Source organism: Dipteris shenzhenensis, chromosome 8 (assembly GCF_047967505.1).
Source record: "Dipteris shenzhenensis isolate YYH24624 ecotype China chromosome 8, Dip_SZ_1.0, whole genome shotgun sequence".
Taxonomy (NCBI): Eukaryota; Viridiplantae; Streptophyta; class Polypodiopsida; order Gleicheniales; family Dipteridaceae; genus Dipteris; species Dipteris shenzhenensis.
In genome coordinates this window covers 34,491,914-34,510,578 of record NC_141603.1, presented here as the reverse complement: position 1 = coordinate 34,510,578, position 18,665 = coordinate 34,491,914, and positions in this window count along the sequence as shown.

The window sequence follows — 18,665 nt, the reverse complement described above, 5'->3', positions numbered from 1 at the left end:
CCTCTCTCTTTCTCTCCCTCCCTATTCTCTCTCATTTCTCAAATTTACAAACTCAAATATAAATAAGAAACTAATTAAAATAGAACTCAAAAACTCAAATAAGAAACTAATTTAAAAAGAATTGTAATGCCTTCTAAAAAACCCCCCTCCTCAAAAACTTTAACAATAAACTAATTGAAAAAGAATTGTAAGTAAAGAAAAAGAATTACAAGACGAATTTTAAGAAATAGAACTCAAAAACTTTAACAAGAAACTAATTGAAAAAGAATTGTAAGTAAAGAAAAAGAATTACAAGACGAATGAAAAAGAATGCAAGTACCTAGAAAAAGTGAAAAAAGTAAGGCTCCGTTTATCCTTTCTCTTCAGCTCTTAGTTGCTTCAATGAAATGAGGACTTATCCTTTCTCTTTAGCTCTTGGTTGCTTCAATCAAATGAGGAGAGAGTGAGAATGAATGAATGGAATGAAGAGTATACATAAGGAAAACTAGCCCACTCCTCCCATGCATAAATTTGAATTTTCAAAAAAGAGAGGGAAATTTGATTTTATTATAAATTTGAATTCAAATTTGTGTTCAACATTCTTCTTATACTTTCTTCTCGTACGTTCCTTTTGAATTCAAATTTTTGTTCAACATTCTTCTTGATACTTTCTTCTCGTCAGTCCCTTTCATTCTTCTCATAAGTCAAATCTTATTTGTCACTCTTGCTCGTGATAGTAAGTCAAATCTTATTTGTCGCTCTTGCTTGTGATAGTAAGTCAAATCTTATTTGAGCAAGAATCTTATTTGTTGCTCTTGCTCGTGATAGTAAGTCAAATCTTATTTGTCGCTCTTGCTCGTGATAGTTCTACTCTTCGTTGTAAGAATTCAAATTTGTGTTCAACATTCTTCTTGATACTTTCTTCTCGTAAGTCCCTTTCATTCTTTTCCTAAGTCAGAGTCTTATTTGTCGCTCTTGTAAGAATTCGACCTCTCTCCCTCTACTCCCTTGCTTCTCTCTCCCTCACTCTCTCTCTCTCTCACATACCTTCCCCCCTCACTCTCTCTCTCTCTTTCTCTCTCCCTCCCCTCACTCTCTCTCTCCCTCCCCTCCCTCCTCTCCCCTCTCTCTCCTTCTGCTCCCTCCTCTCCTCTCCCTCTCTCTCTCTCTCCCTCTCTCTCCCCTCCCTCCTCTCCCCTCTCTCTCCTTCTGCTCCCCTCCCCCCTCCCTCCCTCCCTCGACCCTGCCCTCCCCTCGCCCCCCACCCCTTCCCTCCCGAACCCCCCCTCCCTCCCTCCCTCCCTCGCCCCCGCCCCCCACTCCCTACCCAGCTCCCCTCCCCCCCCCTCCCCTCCCCCACCCCCTCCCTTCCCCTCCCCCCTCTCGACCCTGCCCCCGCCCCTCCCTCCCTCCCCGGCTCCCCTCCCCCCCTCTCCCCTCCCCCCTCCTTGGGTTCTGGCAGCCGCGGCCGCCAGAACCCCCCCGATCCCCTCCCCCCCTCCCCCCCCTACCCCCCCCTTGTTGAGATATCGAGCTCCACTCGCGATATGCCAGGGTGACCGTTGTGCATTTATGTCACCGACTTGTTAGCTACAGATGCGGTTGGTACACCGCCCATGAATAATAGCTGGATGACAGCTATCCTTATCTACTCTAGTTCGTGGCTTAGTTAGTATGCCACCTTAGTTAGTTGAGTTTGGTTTGAGACCCACATATAGGGTTCTTCTATTTCTTTGTACTAGAGTTCTTTTGGCTTTCACAACTAAGAAGAGGAAAATTGTTTTCAGCCTCCACCTGTGTGTGTATTCCCCCATTGTGTATGTGAGAAAGCCACAAGTGAGACTCCTTCCCTCTCTCCCATTATCTTCACATGGTATCAGAGCCTTGTTCGTGGTAAGGAGCTCAAGAAAGCAAACCAAGTTCGCAGTGTCCTGGTAAGAGGACTAGTGTTGCTTTCCTATTTCGAGTTTGGGAGCAAATCTCTGTAGGTAGCATAGCCAGAAGTGCAAGAGTGCACTGTCTTAGATTGAGACGCCCTTCGCGGTGTGGCAAGAGGGTAGTTTCGAGGCCATTTCGGGGCCCGTTTTGAAGGCATAAGTTCTTCGCAGGCACTCAGAAAAAGGCCCTGTTTTTGTTGTGCGACCACTGCTCGGCTGGTTGGTGAAAAGTTGCCGCAGAAATTGCATCATATGCTTGTGTGCAGAGATATTGGGAGTTGCAAAATCATGCTTGTTGCCTGTTGATGAAAAATTGTCACTAGGAAGTGACTGTGTGATCAAATACCACTTTCAACAGTTTTGCAGATCTGCCCGTGTGAGGCAAAAGCTGTGTTTTTCGCAGTCACGACAGAATATTTTGCAGTGTTCTATAATGGCGTCTGATTCTCTTTCACAGATTGTCACAGAAAAGCTTGACAAAACAACTTCCAGGCAATGTGGAAGTTTAGAATGACGAATTTCCTAATGGGAAAAGGCTATTGGGAGTTCATTACAGGAAATGAAGAAGAACCAGTTCTTCCTAATGTTCCCAATCAACAGGAAATGTAGGCATTTAAAGGATGGCATGAGAGAGCCAAAAAAGTTATGTACTGGCTATCTATTAGTATTTCGGATTCTACGATTGTGCATATTCAGGATGCAAGTACGCCAAAGGAGGCATGGGATACTTTGGCAAAAATGTACAACACAAATACGCAAGCCATGAAAATGCAGCTCAAACAAGAGTTGCACAATGTGCAGAGAGAAAATTTGAGCATAAATGACTACACATGAAGCTGAAGAAAATTGTAGATGCACTTGCTTCCATTGGGTCACTAGTGGAAGTTGATGATCTAGTTTCTATGACCTTGAATGGTCTAGGAAAGGATTATGCACAGTTTCGGACATCCATTGCTGTCCGTGAAAAATTTCTTAATTTTGAAGAGTTGTTTGCTCTTCTAATTTCTGAAGAGCAGAGAAATGGGGGTGCATCTTCTTCAGGAGGAACTTCAAAAGAAACTGTCTTCTACTCAAATGCTGGAAGAGGTAGAGGCAGAGGTAGAGCAGGCCGATCTGCAGGCCGTGGTAGAAATCAGAATATGCAGCAAACTCAAGAAAACCAGTCCTATGGAGGAGGACATGGTAACTCTAGAGGCAGGGGGAGCCAAAGAGGCCATGGTGGATGGCAGAGAGGCCAAAATGCAAACAACAATGTTGAATGCTAATACTATGGTAAAATGGGTCATATGGCTAAGGACTGCTACAAAAAGCAGAATGACATTATGAATGGAAAATTGCAGCAAGGCAATTATGTATCTTCTAGTAGATAGGGTGATGACAGAAATGAGCATCTATTTATGGTGCAGCATATGACCAATTCTGTGACAAGTGCAGAAGAACGAAATGATGTGTGGTATGTTGACTCAAGTGCGTCAAACCACATGACAGGTCATGCAGAATGAATATAGGATGCAAGGAAAATGGAAAAACCAAGATTTGTGGAGACTGGTGATGATACTGCACATCCTATTGTGCAGATTGGTAAAATTCCTTTGTCTATGCAAGATGGGAAAAAGAAATACCTGTTTGATGTATTTCATGTCCCAAACATAACCAAGAACCTAGTTTTTGTTGGTCAAATGGTTGAGCAGGGCTTGCAGGTCAGATTTAATCCTCATGGATGCTTTGTTGAGGATATGAAAAATAACGGTTGCTTGATAGCAAAAGGAAAGAAGAAGGGCAGGATGTTTACGTTGGATGCAGACATGCCCGAATTGAGTGCAGTAATGTTTGCACATGGGACCGGTGTAGTTGCAGATATTGTTATTTGGCATAAACGCATTGGTCATGTTAATATACAGCGACTTAAATCAATGCAAGCCCAAAATATTGTTGTAGGATTGCCTAAATTCAAGGTTGCAGAAATGCATAAGGTTTGTGACGCCTGTCAATTTGGAAAACAGGTAAGGAAACCATTTCCTAGGCATGTTCAAGAGAGTAAAAAGCCATTGGAATTAATCCACTCTGATGTGTGGACTACTAAAGCTACATCTATTGGAGGCTGTCACTATTTTGTCACTTTTATTGATGACTTCAGCAGAAAATTTTGGGTGTATTTTATGAAAAAGAAAAGTGAAGTGTTTGGGCACTTCAAAGTTTTCCTCGGGGCGGTCACTCATCATATGTAACCCTATCACGTGAGTTCAACAAAAGGATATTTTTATTTCCTAAATTTCTCAAAAATTAATATACATAAGGGAGCATTTAAAATGAAATGTAAAAAAATTTACAGATTTGTATAGAAAAAGGGTATGTTTTATTAAGGAAAAATTTACAGATAAGGGATTCTACAAATAGGCCTCGAACGCACGTGATATAGAGGGTTCATACATAGTGACCCCCCCGAGAAGTTTTCAAAGCTATGGTTGAAAAAGAAACAGGCCTGCAAATAAAATGCCTAAGGCCAGATGGAGGGGGAGAGTACCTCTCAAATGAGTTTGCAAGGTTCCTGTAGGAGCATGGCATAAAGCAGCAATATTAATGTAGTCATACCCCACAGCAAAATGGACTTGTAGAAAGGAAAAACAGGCATATTGGAGAGGTATCTCGGGCCATACTAAATGAGAAAGATCTACCAGATTATTATTGGGCTAAAGCAGTTGCTACAGCAGTTTACATAATGATGAACAGGACTCCCACTGCAGCAATACATGGCATGACGCCAGAGGAGATGTATACTGGTAGGAAACCAGACATTTCTCATTTGAAAATTTTTGGTTGCATTGCCTATGTTCATGTGCCAGATGAGTTGAGGTCCAAGTTGGATCCAAAAGCTGAGAAGTGCATCTTTATTGGTTATTCTCTGTAGCAGAAAGGGTATAGATGCTATAACCCTTCTACTCGTAAGTTTACAATGAGCAGAGATGTTGTTTTTGATGAGATGAGTAGCTGGTATAAACCAATAAATGTGATGATTGATGTAGATGCACAAAATGGTAATGCTGCACAAAATTCACAGCAACAATCACAAAATATCAGTGGACCTGTAGTGTCCTCTAGCAGTGGTTCACATAGTTCGCCATGGATAGGTAGATTGAGATCAGGAGAATCTCCTCAAAGCAATGCAGATAGTGGTACGCAGGTATCACGAAAAGGAAAAGAGAAGGTAGATCAACCCATGTTTGATGTGAATGCAAGTCATTCTTATGTGGATGGTGAATCCAGTGGCTCAGAGCAGAGCATTGATGATGAGTTGGGTATTCCTTCTATTGTTACACCTGGAATAAGGAAGACCAGTGATGTTTTGAGAGCACCTAGAAGTGAGCCTATTTTGCGCAGGTCTTCCAGAGCTAGGTATCCTGTGGATAGGCTGAAATATGATGGATTTACAGCCATTCACTATGCCTATATGGTCAAAGTGATACAGGAACCAGAACCCACTTCTTTTGAGCAAGCCATGGGAAATGAAAAATGGGAGAAAGCCATGGATGAAGAAATGGATGCCTTGGAAGCCAATGCTACATGGGAATTGGTACCTTTGCCTAAAAACAAGAATGCAATTACAAATCCCCCTCCACCTATGAATGACATCGAAGATATCCTTGTGCGGATCGGTGAGAGACATGACATACTCAACATTATTGTGCCTTTGATTCACAAGGCATATAATGAAGTCTAAGCCATAGTGGATGGTAGAGCAGGTGTAAATGTCCTTTCAAAGGAGCTCTATGAAGAATGGGGTCTCCCACCAATGCAAAAGGCTCATTTCAACATACACCTTGCCGATGATTCTCGGGCTAAACCCTTGGGAATAGTGAATGGCATGTCACAAAGATTGCACGAGTTTGCTTTTCCCTTCAATTCACAATCTTGGATCTCCCCAAAAAATCCTATCAAATCTTACTAGAACGTCCTTGGTTATTAAAAGCATCAGTCCTCCATGACTGGGGAACTGATAGACCAACAATCCAAAATCACGACACCACAGTGAGGGTGAATGTGGGGATAGGAGCTATAAAACCAATTGTGCCTAAGGGCATTGGATGACACATCTTCAATGACAATCTGAAGCAAATCAACTCCCTTGCAACAACATGCCATAGTGGGCAATTCACAAAGCAATGTCAATAACTGGATACAAACATTGGCAACCATCGACAACTGCCATTCATTAGACCCCATCTTCTCATAGATAGATGCTAAGGCACTATAGGTAGATCCTCAACTCACACATGAAGAACCAATTGATCTAGAGATGCCATTTTTTATGGGTGACCTAGAGTGGGATAATGAACCTGAAGAAGGTACCCATACCAATGATGACTCAGATTTTCCTTGGGACCTTGAAATAGAGGTTGAGAATGCTGAAATTGAAGATCAAATCTTTGATAATGACATTGCATGCCCTAATCGCAGTCAAGCTCCCAAAAGTTGAACCTCTAAAGTTTAATAGCAAAAGATCCCAGGAAAGCTGAAGGAGGAAATTGTAGAAAGGCCGAGCACTTCAATGAATTCAAATGAGTCCAATCAAGGATCATCAAATTGTACCTTGCAAAGTCATCTCCCTCAAAATTAGAACCATCACCTCTTTAATGGTCCCCTAAGGGACTGGAAGGAGTATGCGCAGCAAATGAACCCTTACTTGGAAACACCTTATCGGTGGAAAAGTTACCCCACAGTTCCCAACATAAGAAGTTTTAGAAATATAAGCCACATGTACAGATGAAGCTCGATCAAGAGACTTCAGAAAAAGATAGTCAAGAAGAGCCTAACAAGCTAGTAAATGCAACTATGCCACCCAGTACACATGACACATGTCAGGCTAGCTCAACACCATCAGAGGCCACCGATCTTTGAGAAGTGCTGGAATACTTCAAGAATTACACGTGGCAATGCACCAATAGGAATGCCAAGACCACTAAGAGAATTTGAAGTTAAAGAAACTGATAGCATTGGAGAAACTCCAATCTATGAGGGACTGGCAAAAACATGCACAATAAACCTCGCCCTTGAAGGGGAGGAAGAAAACCTAGTTTTCATTGGGAAATAGCTTCTACAAGAAGATGAAACCAAACTCAAAGCACTCCTAATGGAATACCGCAACTGCCTAGCATGGTCATACAAAGAGACGAAAGGAATTTCACTAGAAGTGGCAGTACACACGATACCTATTGATATCGAGCTCCACTCAGGATATGCTAGTGTGGCCATTGTGCATTTATGTCACCGACTTGTTAGCTGCAGATGCGGTTGGTACACCACTCATGAATATTAGCTGGATGATAGCTATCTTTATGTACTCTAGTTAGTGGCTCAGTTATTATGCCACCTTAGTTAGTTGAGTTTGGTTTGAGACCCACATATAGGGTTCACCTATTCTTTTGTACTAAGAGTTCTTTTAGATTACACAACTAAGAAGAGGGAAATTGTTTTCAGCCTCCACCTTTGTGTATATTCCCCCATTGTGTATGTGAGAAAGCTGCAAGTGAGACTCCTTCCTTCTCTCCCACTCTCTTTACATGGTATTAGAGCTCGGTTCATGATAAGGAGCTCAAGAAAGCAAACCAAGTTTGCAGTGTCCTAGTAAGAGGATCAGTGTTGCTTTCCTTTTTTTTCAAGTTTGAGAGCAAATCTCTGTAGGTAGCACAACCGGAAAGTGCAAGAGTGCACTGTCTCAGATTGGGACACCCTTCACGGTGTGGCAAAAGGGTAGTATACGCCCTTCACTATCTCAGATTGGGATGCCCTTCATGGTGTGGCGAAATTATTTTTTTGATTCGAGGCCATTTCAAGGCCTATTTTGGTGGTAGAAGTTTTCTGCAGGCACTCAAAAAAGTGCCCTAATTTTGCTGTGCAACCACTGTTCTATAGGTTGATGAAAATTTATCGTAGAAATTACATCATATGCCTATGCACAGAGATATTGGGAGTGACAAAATCATTCTTATTTCCTGTTGATGCATAATCATCACTAGGAAGTGACTGTGTGGTCAAATACCACTTTCGTGAGTTTTGCAGATTTGCCCTTGTGAGACAAAAGTTGTGTTTTTTTGCAGTGACAGAATATTTTGCAGTGTTCTATAATGGAGCCTGACGCTCTTTCACAGATTGTCACTAAAAAGCTTGACAAGAACAACTTCCAAGTATGGAAGTTTAGAATGACAAATTTCCTTAAGGGAAAAGGCTATTGGGAGTTCATTACTAGAGCTGAACAAGAACTAATTATTCCTAATGTTCCCAATCAACAGGAGTGCAAGCATTGAAAGGCTGGCATGAGAGAGCCAGAAAAGTTATGTACTGGCTATCTATTAGTATTTCAAATTCTATGATTGTGCATATTCAGGATGCAAGCATGCCGAAGCAAGCGTGGGATACTTTGACAAAATGTATAGCATAAATACGCAAGCACCCAGAGCATGGTCTGACAAGATAGGATAGTATCTTGTCACTATTGGCTTTTAGATTTCCAAGGCAGATTTCTCACTTTATGTGAGAAAAATAGAGAAAGGCATTATGCTACTTGTCATTTATGTTGATGATCTGTTCATCACAGGTGATAGTGATGACGATATCCTTCATGTGAAAATGTTATTGAAGCAGAAGTTTGAGATGAAGGATTTGGGAGAGCTGCGTTACTTCTTGGGCATTGAGGTGATTAGATCCATAAGAGGGATATGGCTCTTGCAGAGGTAGTATGGATTGGACATGCTGTCCAAATATGTGATGACAGGCTATAAGCCTATTTCAGTTCCTTTGGAGCTTCTGGAAGACCCTACTATGCATAGATGCATAGTAGGAAGTTTGATTTATATGACTATTACTAGGCCAAATTTGAGCTATGCTATTGGGTTGGTAAGTCAGATTATGCAGGCTCCAAGGAAACCACATTTGGATGAGGCTAGAAGTATATTGAGGTATGTCAAGTCCACATTGCAGTATGGACTATTTTATGATACTGGGGTTCAGATATAGTTGCATGGATATACTGATGATAATTGGGCTGGTAGTATTTCTAATAGATGATCTACAAGTGGATATATGTGCTCTTTTGGGAGTGCTAAGGTAGCTTGGTTGCATAAGCTACTTTATGATATGCATTAGTCTATAGATGGGCCACTTGTCATTTATTGTGACAACATGAGCAATATACACTTAGCAAATAGGCCAATCTATCATGCTAGAACAAAGCACATTGATTGCATTATCACTATGTGCAGGAGAAGGTTCTAGTAGGTTTTATTAATATAGTTTATGTCAGCACAGAGGATCAGGTAGCTGACATATTCACGAAGGCATTGGGTGTAGAGAAGCTGCGCAAGTCCAGAGACCTGCTTGGTGTACAGGAACTGAGATTGAGCTCAAGGAGGAGTGTTGAGATATCGATCTCCACTCATGATATGCCAGAGTGACCGTTGTGCATTTATGTCACTGACTTGTTAGCTGCAGATGCGGTTGGTACACCACCCATGAATAATAGCTGGATGATAGCTATCTTTATGTACTCTAGTTAGTGGCTCAGTTAGTATGCCAACTTAGTTAATTGAGTTTGGTTTGAGACCCACATATAGGGTTCACCTATTCTTTTATACTAAGAGTTCTTTTGGCTTACACAACTAAGAAGAGAAAATTTGTTTTCAGCCTCCACCTTTGTGTATATTCCCCCATTGTGTATGTGAGAAAGCTGTAAGTGAGACTCCTTCCTTCTCTCCCACTCTCTTTACAACACCTATAAGGGAACGTGCTCACCCCAAAGTATGTGGACCTTATTGCACAAATCCTAAATATGGCACCATGGTTTATGAGGAGCTAGAAATTTAAAGCTCATAGATGCCAGATTTATCTACGAGATAGAGAACATTGATTGGGTTTCACCCATTGTCATTAAGCCTAAATGCAACAAGAAGCTCAGAATATGCATAAAATTAAAAAATGTGAATGCTGCCACAATTAGGGATCACTATCCCCTATCCTTAACAGAAATAGTGTTGGAAAAGGTGATAGGTTCAGAAATATATAGCTTCTTGGATGGCTTTAGTGGCTATAACTAAAGTGCAAATCGCTCCTAAAGACAACATTTGCTACAGAATGGGGTATTTTTGTATATAGAGTCATGCCATTTGGCCTTTGTAATGCCCCGACCACATTCCAGCGAGTCGTGTTCACAACTTTCAAGTCATTTTTGAATAAGTTTTTACATGTGTTCTTGGATGATTTGTGCATCCATTCAAACAAACAAGACCACTTCAAATGTCTTGAAGAAGTACTAATCAAATGCACAAATCATCCAAGAACACATGTAAAAACTTATTCAAAAATGACTTGAATGCTAGTTCATGGTCACCGACAGAGTTGTTTTGGGACACATCATCTCTCAACATGGGATTGTAACTGACATGGATAAAATCAAAATCATAATATGGCATCTCCCTAAATCCAACAAAATGCTAGTTCATGGTCACCGACAGAGTTGTTTTGGGACACATCATCTCTCAACATGGGATTGTAACTGACATGGATAAAATCAAAATCATCATGGAATTGCCTCCTCCTACAAATTCAAAAGGTGTACAGGTCTTTATGGGACATGTCGGCTATTATAGAAGATTTATATTGTGGTATGCCATGATAGCTAGACCACTTTACAAATTGTTAGTGGAATTCTTATGGACCAAAGAGTGCACCAAGCTGTTGAGCTTTTAAAGTGGCACCTAATCACAACACCCATCCTTATATCTCCCAATTGGGATATTGATTTTCATGTTCATATTGATGGATCCAAGTATGCAATTAGGAGTGTCCTTTGTCAACCTGGTGAACATAAGAAAGACTACCCATTCTACTTCGCCAGTCGACAATTCAATGAAGCAAATATCAATTATACAACCACAGAAAGAGAAGCCCTAGCAATGGTGTATAGTATAAAGAAATTTTGGCACTATCCATTGGCAAATGATTTTGTCTTCTACACTGACCATCAAGCATTGCTTTATCTTGTAAACCGTCTGTGTACTATAGGAAGAATAACCAGATGGCTCCTCTTGCTTCAAGAATTCAACTTCAAAATAGTGGTCTGCAAAGGTGCCCAACACTACATTGCTGATCACATGTCTCGTGTCAAGTCGGGAGAAGAAGCCACTGGAGGAGAACACGACTTACCAAATGCCACACTATTTCAAATAGATGTTGTTCCAGAGTGGTGTGGATATATCATTGGGTACTTGATGGCAGGAAGACCACACCCTGAAATGAAAGCAATAGATGCCAAAAAATTGATTCTAATTCACTCCTGTTGCCCCTCCACCTAGATCAAGTCATATCTCTTGATCCAGGAAGAATTTGAGGGCGCTCCAAAAAGGAAAGTTGCTCGTTTTTTCATGCTTTACACGCTCATCACATCATGTGCACATTTTGGCACAAGTTACACTCACATTTGAGCCTCGCCGACAAAACCACTTCCTTCATGCACATTTGCCTCTACATTGACGCATCTGACCCAACACTTAAAAAGAACAAAAGAAAAGGAATTATTTGCTTGTGTCCTCGTCAATAAGAGTAGCAATGGACAAATAATGGCAACATAACAACCTTGCTCACATTTCAGTGAGTGGGGAGTTCCAATCAAAGTGAGGTTTTCCCCTTAGATGCCTGGTCTTAACCCATCTCACATATGTTCCAGAGCACTATGGGAGAAACATCAGCATATCATACACAGTTCCTCCATTGAAAAATAGACTGACAATGGAAAGGCCTAAGGTGTGTCAGTACCCTAATATCCGACATATAATTTTATGGATCACTATCATTTCTAGCTCATCCTTTAGTGCTTCATGAGCATGAGCATTGTCTCTATTACTCCTCTTGCCAGCATACCACAATGTTGGTCTAAGACTTGGGACACCCAAAACCTATATTTGGAAATCCTTTCCTTCTAATCCCTTGCCTACCGGTTCATGAAAGGTCAGCACTTGTAATGGTAAGCGAACTCTGTGAGAGCACATGTCGGGAAATGATGTACATAGTTCTATATGTGCTCTTCCTTCATCGTGGGCTAGATTGGCTCTTTCATTTGGCCCACTATCCATGTACATCATATGGACTAGGGCACTAATTGTTGCCTCTCGTGCAATACCTTTCTCCTTTATATTTTTTCTTTGAGCAAGAACCCATGATTCCTTCCATTCAGCAGATGTCCAGAGTGTAGTCCTCTCCTCTCCATTGAGAGGCAAGGAGACATTGCTTGTCTTCGCACCCCATTGACCCATAGGTCTCCCAACACTCTAGGGAAATATTCTTCAACTACTAATTTAACATCCGCTCGTGACATTTGGCCATGTCCTTCCCAGCTGATTTACAAAAGGGCAAATACTTGGGTTAATGTTTGATCTTATAAATATTTTGACGTCAAAATGGCCCTAATTTATTTGTAGCTCAATCCTACCAAGTGTTCTATTGTTAAAACTGAGAAACAAGCAAAAGAAACTTAGTCTTCAACTAGGATGCATCATGCTCTTGTGTTGCCATCAAGGATGTGTGTGTAGTGATCTAATGCATGCAATAATAATTTTTTAAATGTAAAAATACTTCAAAATAAGGAACATCTGAATTATAATGCAATACCTTGCCTACCAGTTCATGGAAAGTCAACACTTGCAATGGAAAGTGTAGTGTGTGAGAGTACATGTCATCTATGCTCTCCCTTCAGCTTGGGCTAAATTACTGCTTGCATCTAGCCCAATAGCCATCTAGATCATATGGACCAAGGCACTTGATGTTGACTTTCCTACAACACCTTTCTCCTTTATTATTTTTCTTCAAGTAGCAACATGTGATGCCTTCCATTCGGATGTTCAGAGTGCAGTCTTATCCTCTCCATTGATAGGCAAGGCAACATTGTTTGTCTTTGTATATATTTCCCACCAATGACCTATAGGGTCTCCCAACACTTGAGGGAAATATTATTCAACTACCAATTTAACATCCGCCCCTGACATCGGCCACATCCTTGCCAGTTCATGTACAGAAGGGTAAATACTTGGGTTCACATTTGATATCACAAATATTTTGACGTCGTAATGGCCCTAATTTATTTGTAGCTAAATCCTACCAACTGGTCGATTGTTAAAACTATGAAACAAGCAAAAGAAACTTAGTCTTCAACTAGGCTGCCTCGTGCTCTTGTGTTGCCATCAAGGATGCACTACTACACACGGATTCTATTGCAATGTTTAAGTACTCACGTTTAGTGCATGCGGGGCACTAATCATCATTATGGGAAGCGTGTCCTATAAAGTGTCACTATATAGCGACTTTAGGCAAACGTTGCTATATAGCGATGATTTCTAAAGTTGCTATATAGCGACATTTATCAGAATTGTAAGTGTCACTACATAGCGACACTGGGACTTTTTTATAGCAACATTTTATAGATAGGATTTTTACTCCTATAGGCCTTAAAAGTTAGTCTTTTCCAATGACAAATTTTTTTATACATGTTTGATCTTTTGAGAGAATAAAATCATGAGAGCATGTACATTAAGCCTTTGAAGCTCATATATTCATGTCCAAGTTTGAGATGAAAAAGTCAATGAAGAGAATTTACATCAACTGTTTGATCTTGAGCCAAGTCTAACGTGCCAACCAAGTCTATCTCTAACTCTATACCGAGTTGATCTCCTATATCATCATTGTACTCTAGCATCGTATGTTCACCTAAAAGTACTTGATCATCTTCTTCAATAAAGTATGGTGATTCTTGATGATCGTTGTCTTCTTCCCCAATATAGTGATCTCCATCTTCCCCCTGTGTGATGTCATTATGCGCATCTTCCTCTTGGCTCATATTGTGATCTTCATCTTCTTTGCTAGATTCACATGGAGATATCTTTTTGAGATATCCACCTATTTCACATGCCCATGTAAGATATTTTCATAATTAGTCTACAAATTATTCAGCTTAAATTGAAGAAAATGCAATCAATGCAATTTGATAGTAAGCATACCTCACAATACCACTGATCTTGAATATAGCATTTCTAACATCTTCTTGTAAGCACCCTTTTATTGTAATTGGGAGGATGAACTATCACAGCAATAAAGAAGTCATGTAAATGATATAACATAATCATAATTACGCTAACGCATCATGATTATCGCTACACTAATTCTACAGCTTAGAATACCTACAAGACCTTGTGCCAATCATGGGACTTGAGCCCACTAAGCTTATTGTCCTTTGAAAATGCTCCTTTCAAGCAACACATGTACCATGATGGTGTTTGAAAAGAGGCAGTGTTTGCCTTGACTGTTGCCTCCTCCCTTGTAGAGAGGATCCATGTTGCTTTCGGGAGGATAAGTTCTTTCGAAGCATGCACTTGGGGCCACAAACGAGACATCCTATTCATAGCACGTAAGTCTTCTCGCACTCCTCTTGAGTCTTTGGAACCAACAAAGTGTGCCCAAATAGTAGCCCCCACATTCGTGGAGATACGCATGGGATCCAAGAGATGATTGATTTGTAACTAACCCTAATAAGGAAGCTCGTGAAAGATCGATAGCCTCTTCATACCAGGAGGATGTTCCTCTCCATTTGCCCTCCAAGCTTGAATCCAGTCACTTGCCTTCAAATATGATGGTGGTGGATCAAGCTGACCTCCACGTGTGAGATGTTCCAGTGGAAGGTATCGAGCATGACCTCCATAAACATTTTTCCTCATATGTTTGGAGTATCGTGCAAGTGATTTCAAACTTGGTCCACAAACAGGACAAGCATGGTACCCACTTGTAACAAGTCCTGCATGCGTGCATGAATGTGTTAGTATAAGACATGCATGTGAAAGAGAGTCATAAAAGCATAATCCTATATTATACGTGTAGAGACACAACCATGTACCTGTGCACTCTCCATATCCTGGGGAGTCATGCATGGTCCACATCAAGATACCCCTGACCAAAATATCATTGGTATGTCTAGGAGCTCTAGAAATATCAAAGACCCGTGCTCCTCTCCATAATATCTGAAACTCCTCTATCAAAGGTGCCATGTACACGTCCATATTTTTTGCCTTGTACTTCCCTGGCACAAGTTGTGCAAGCATGAGGTGTCCCTTTTTTATTATTAGCCATGGTGGGGTATTGCAATTCACCACAACTATGGGCCATATCAACCAAAATGTTGAGCGTAATCCCAAAGGATTCACGCCCTCCATGGTGAGCCCAAGATTTAAGTTGTGTGGCTTCCTCGCAAAGTCCGGCCACTGACTGTCTATGTGCTTCCAAGCTACACAATCTGCGGGAATCCTCAATGTGTCATCAGTGCACCGATGAGATGCATGCCATGTCATCAACTCCGCTATGGATTTGCATCGGAACATGTGTTGTATTCTTGCAATGATGGGAAAGTGTCTCAAGACCTTTATCAGAATCTGCTCACCCTACAAGTCATCTCTATATCATTGTTCCCCACACTTTGGACAAATAGCCAAATCTCCATGCTCATGACGAAAGAGAATACAATCATTACGACAAGCATGGATGGTATCATAATCCATACCCACCATTGTTAGCATCTTTTTCGCTTCATCTCTTGATGCAGGCATGGTATTTGGTGCAGGCAACATCTTTTGGAGCAACTTATCACAATTCAAACATACATAGGCTTCGAATAATGATGATTCCGTACACTAATCCATACATCATTATTCTCAAAACAAACAATATCCAAATAAGGAGCGAAATTAATGCAAGAGCTAACCTCATTAAGGCCAAGACACTTGTATCCGACCACCCATACTTTACTTGCAGATTCAAGATTGAGAGACAAGCATGTAGTTTAGACATCCTAGCACCCTCATACAATTGTGTTGATTGCAACTCTCGCATTTTGACCTCAAACTCTAACATCATGTGTACATGGGATGTAGTGCCCTTAAAAATAGAATCCATCATGGCGACCATACCCTCGTCATCATCCGAGAGACTACAGTCTTTCTCAAAGTGTGAAGGTATATGCGTACCCTTGTCAGCCTCCTCATCTTGTTTTAAGATTTTGTGTAAATATAAGATCTTGTCTCAAGGTTTTGTACCATAATGGTATCTAATATTAACCACGAACTGAAATAGCTTTGACTTACCGATAATCCATCAACACATGCAACACCAATGGTGGGTACTGGTTCGGGCTCCTCCCCATCTCCTCCCCATACATCCGCAAGTGGCACATGATAATACGACGTTGATGTCGTACTTCTCACTTGCAATGAGTGCAATGACAATATAACCTCTCCGTAAGCCAGTTTGTGCTCCCGAGCATTAGCGCATCATTGGACGAGCTTCCACTCATCCCTTCCATCTGCACTTATAAAATCACAACATAAGTTGCAAGGAAATATATTAATAGTTATAAAATAGCATCTATGAGCTTCTTTTTTAACTTTAAACAAAAAGTGTCTTGAAGCGTCGCTATATAGCGATGTTTTGACCTGTTCCATCACTATATAGCGATGATTTGCTCTGTTCCATCACTATATATCGACGTTTTTAAATAAGAGCATCACTATATAGTAATTGACTAGTGTCGCTATATAGCGACGCTCTGGGCTAAAACCCGACCGAAACCTCACGACACAGCGCTTTCTTTAGCAATCTCTATTGTAAGAAAAGAAATCTCTCCTCTCACCTATATTTGACGACCTTGCTTTCCTCCACTCTATTCTCCACTCCTCACCACTACTCACCCCTTTCCTAACACTTGTACTCCCTCTCCTCCCTTCTCCCTCTTTGCTTGTGTGAAAAGAAGTTTTTCAAGAAGGTGAGTCTCTTTGAACAATGTAGGTTCATTTTTTGTGAGATTTTGTTTTGTGAGTGTTGAAGCATGTTTCTCCTTACATTGCTAAGGCTATGTGCTAGTTTTCATGCTTGATTTTCAAGGATTGAAGACAAAAAACGAGATTTTGTGAAAGAAAGAAGACTCACCTCTTCTAGTCTTTTTTGTATTTCTCTTCCTTCTCTTTCTCCTTGTCTCGTTAATCCAATCCCTTTGAGAAGTTGCTTCTTTAAACTCCTCCTTCCTCTAACTAGTTATTTGAAAAATGGTATGTTTCCTCTCTTTTGTAGGGCCAGTCCACAAAACACCGACGGGACTATTCTAGGTAAGAAAGTGCTTCCTCTTTTTTCCTTTTGTTATTTTTGTTATTTGCATTGGCACGCAACTAGTGCCTTAAGTGCTAGCTATAGTGATGGGCGTAGGAACCCTCTCTTCCCCTCTCTTCCCTCTTCTTTCCCTCTTTTCTCCTCTTCCTTTTGTTCTTTTTCCCTCTTCTTTTTTCCCTCTTTAAATCTCTTTTCCCCTCTTCTCTTTCCCCCTGTTTCAATCTCTTTTCCCCTCCTTTCCTTCTCTTCTTTTTTTTCTCTTTCAATCTCTTTTCCCCTCTTCTTTTTTTCCCCTCTTTCAATCTCTTTTTCCCTCCTTTCCTTCTCCTTCTCCTTCAATCTTTCAATCTCTTTCCCCCTCTTCCAATCTCTTTTCCTTTCCCTCTTCTTCTCTCTTTCCCCCCCTCTATCCCCTCTTTCCTCTCTTTCAATCTCTTTTCCTTTCCCTCTTCTTCCTCTTTTCCTCCCTCTTTTCCCCCCTCTTTCCCCTCTTTCATGCTCATGCTCTTATGCTCATGCATAAGCATAAGCACAAGCATGAGCATATGTCTCCTTCTCTTATGCTTATGCTTATGCTTATGCTTATGCATGAGCATAAGCATAAGGATAAGAGAAGGAGACATATGTCTCCTCTTATGCATAAGCATAAGCATAAGCATAAGAGAAGGAGACATATGCTCATGCTTATGCTTATGCATGAGCATAAGAGAAGGAGACATATGCTCATGCATAAGCATGAGCATGTGTCTCCTTCTCCTTCTCCTTCTCCTCTTTTCCTCTTTCCCCTCTTTGAATCTCTTTTCCTCTTTTCCTCCTTTTTCCCCCTCTTTCCCCTCTTTCATGCTCATGCTCTTATGCTCATGCTTTTATACTTATATATGCTCATGCATAAGGATGAGCATATGTCTCCTTCTCCTTCTCATTCTCCTTCTCCTCTTTTCCTCTTTCCCCTCTTTGAATCTCTTTTCCTCCCTCTTTTCCCCCCTCTTTCCCCTCTTTCATGCTCATGCTCTTATGCTCATGCATAAGCATAAGCATAAGCATGAGCATATGTCTCCTTCTCCTTCTCCTTCTCCTCTTTTCCTCTTTCCCTTCTTTGAATCTCTTTTCCTCTTTTCCTCCCTCTTTTCCCCCCTCTTTCCCCTCTTTCATGCTCATCCTCTTATGCTCATGCATAAGAATAAGTATAAGCATGAGCATATGTCTCCTTCTCTTATGCTCATGCATAAGCATAAGCATGAGCATATGTATTTCAATCTCTTTTTCTCTCTTTCTCTTTTTTGCTTAAGCTTTCTCTCTTTTTCTTTTATGCTTATATATGCTCATGCATAAGCATGAGCATATGTCTCCTTGTCCTTCTCCCTCTTATTCTCCTCCTTCTCTTTTTCTCTTTCCCCTCTTTGAATCTCTTTTCCTCTTTTCCTCCCTCTTTTCCCCCCTATTTCCCCTCTTTCATGCTCATGCTCTTATGCTCATCATAAGCATAAGCATAAGCATGAGCATATGTCTCCTTCTCTTATGCTGATGCATAAGCATGAGCATATGTCTCCTTCTCCTTCTCCT